Below are 2,745 nucleotides of genomic sequence, written 5' to 3'. Positions count from 1 at the left end.
TCAAGCCCACCCAGGGGCGGGTGCTGCCCTTTCCTCTGCCCACGGCAGGGGGGTTGGAACTGCCTTACCTTCCAGGTCCCTTCCAACCTAAACCATTCTCTGAAACTTTGGAAAACAATTTCTCCGTTAGCCTTTAGGTTCATTAAAACACTAGTTTGCTGAAGAATCAGCGATGGATTTAAGAGGCTAAGATATTGCCATGGGTTATCTTTTAAAGATTTAAAGAATTAATGTAGAGCACAGGTCTATAGTCTAAGCTGCTGAAGCAGAGGATAAGGAGAAGGAGGGAACGTTGATATGGACCAAGAAAGAAGGTGAGAGAGAAACTCGGTTAATCCAATGGTCAGTCCGCAGCCCATAATTTTATGAACAGCTGGACTGGATACCCAAGTCCTATTGCAAAGAAGAGATCAGGGAGATCCTGATGTACAGAAAACAGTAAAGGCTGCGGAGATGGTAATATCGTTGTATGCAGGGCCGGAGAAACACCGGCTTAAACGTGAGCAAGGTCTTGGAAACAGTATTGGACATGCCTGTCAAAATGCATAGTTAATGGTTAACCTTTGGCAGGGCGTAAGGGGTAGAAATGTAATTCCTGCATCTGCAGGAGAGACAAAGAGTTCATACTCCCAAAGGAGCTGGGGGCATCCCAGTGCAGGAGGAGGGAGCGGAAACATTAGTTCCTCTCACCCGGCAAAGAGAGCAGGCACGGGGGATGGAGCCAGCCAAGGACGTTCTCACCTGTAGGCACAAGCCACCAGCTTGTCCTGCACAGGGAAGGAATTCTTAAGCTTAACTCTTTAGTTATTCAACAAATTGGAGACCACGAACTAAAACAATAGTTTCAAAAGTTGCGGGAGCTGTGTGAAATAAAGTATTTGCAGTCTGTCTCTAAGCTGCATTAGAAATGGAAGAAGTCAGTTTTCATAGAGCCATCTCCAGAAGGTCGATTCTTGCTGAACTTAACATAACTCTGGGTCTTTAGAGTCGTGCTCATTTCCCCAGCTTCTTCAAATGAGTTTGTAACTTGGTGGAACCGGGCATGCTTGACTGAGGTCCGGGAGGAAAATATCCCTATCTGTTGCTTTTGACAGTGAGAGATGAGGGCTTTGGAGGAGGGCTCTTTTCTCACTGCTCCTAGGGAGAACCTGCCCGCCAACAGAATTTCTCCAATGAGAGCAATCATCTTATTTATTTTCCAGTGTAATTTCTCCCTGGAAGTTGCAGGGTCCCGTTGAGTAGGTTTTGCATTTGAACACAGAGTTACTTAGATCCTCGATGAAATAACCCGCTACAACAAAACATTTTAGCCTGGAGAAGAGAAGACTGACAGGGGATCTCATCAACACATACAAAGTATCTTAAGGGTGGGTGTCACGGGCACGGAGCGAGACTCTCGTCAGTGGTGCCCAGCGACAGGACAAGGGGCCATGGGCACAAACTGAAGCATAAGAGGTTTCAGTTGAATATGAGGAAGAACGTATTGACTTTGAGGGTGACAGAGCACTGGAAGAGGCTGCCCAGGGGGGTTGTGGAGTCTCCTTCTCTGGAGGTATTCCAAGCCTGCCTGGACGATGTTCTGTGCAACCTGCTCTAGGAGAACCTGCTTTAGCAGGGGAGTTGGACTAGGTGATCTCCTGAGGTTCCTTCCAACCTTTGCCGTTCTGTGATTCTGTGATTGTACTGTAAGGGTTTTTTCAGCTTGAAAGATGCCAGAATATAGTAGGATTTAACGCAGAGTATCTCTGCTACTTGGAAATGATGTTTTTAGGAAGGCAACTTTATTTGAGGAAGGAAAATTATTTTTTATTACAAGGATCGTTGTAAGTAGGGAGTCTCTGTGGCGCAATGGGTTAGCGCGTTCGGCTGTTAACCGAAAGGTTGGTGGTTCAAGCCCACCCAGGGACGGGTGCTGCCCTTTCCTCTGCCCACGGCAGAGGGGTTGGAACTGCCTTACCTTCCAGGTCCCTTCCAACCTAAACCATTCTCTGAAACTTTGGAAAACAATTTCTCCGTTAGCCTTTAGGTTCATTAAGACACTAGTTTGCTGAAGAATCAGCAATGGATTAAGGGGCTAAATTATTTCCATGGATCATTATTTAAAGATGCAAATGCACAGAAGTAGTTTACTTTAAGCAGAACATCAGAGACTGTTCCTTAGGCTACTCATTGTTCTGTCCTATCTGATTGTCTATATGGTGCTCTGCTGGGTGGCCGTGAGCGCTGATGGGTCTGTGTAATTTTATGATGATGAAATGTAAAGGTGTATGTACAGAATGCCAACACGGGCTGCTTTGCACCTCAGGCTGAGCAAAGATTTGTCATTTAGGAATTAACAGCTAGCTGAGCAGTTGTGCCATTTGCAGAAGTTTTGTGCAAAAACCCGGTGAGTTGGAATCTGCGGGACAGCTCCTAGTGTTTGCTTCTAGCTTTGAATCTCTTATGCATCGCACACTTTAATAATTGCTCCAGTGACAGGCACATGCATCTAAGTCTTTCACAGAATCACAGAATGGCAAGGGTTGGAAGGAACCTCAGGAGATCACCTAGTCCAACCCCCCTGCTGAAGCAGGTTCTCCTAGAGCATGTTACACGTAACATCATCCAGGCAGGCTTTGAAAATCTCCAGAGAAGGAGACTCCACAACCCCCCTGGGCAGCCTCTTCCAGTGCTCTGTCACCCTCAAAGTCAATACGTTCTTCCTCATATTCAACTGAAACCTCTTATGTTTCAGTTTTTACCCAT

At 46.2% G+C, this 2,745-nt stretch overlaps 1 non-coding gene across 1 annotated transcript; it reads left to right on the top strand.

Moving 5' to 3' along the window:
• The first annotated feature begins 1,834 nt into the window (after nt 1–1,834).
• On the top strand, nt 1,835–1,908 carry TRNAN-GUU. The gene has a single exon. It is a non-coding gene; the product is annotated as a tRNA-Asn (tRNA).
• The last annotated feature ends 837 nt before the right edge of the window (nt 1,909–2,745 follow it).

The sequence above is a fragment of the Egretta garzetta genome, unplaced genomic scaffold (assembly GCF_000687185.1).
Source record: "Egretta garzetta isolate BGI_Z169 unplaced genomic scaffold, ASM68718v1 scaffold30, whole genome shotgun sequence".
Taxonomy (NCBI): domain Eukaryota; kingdom Metazoa; phylum Chordata; class Aves; order Pelecaniformes; family Ardeidae; genus Egretta; species Egretta garzetta.
Note: the sequence above shows the minus strand (reverse complement) of the source record. Positions and strands in the feature narration are given on the sequence as shown.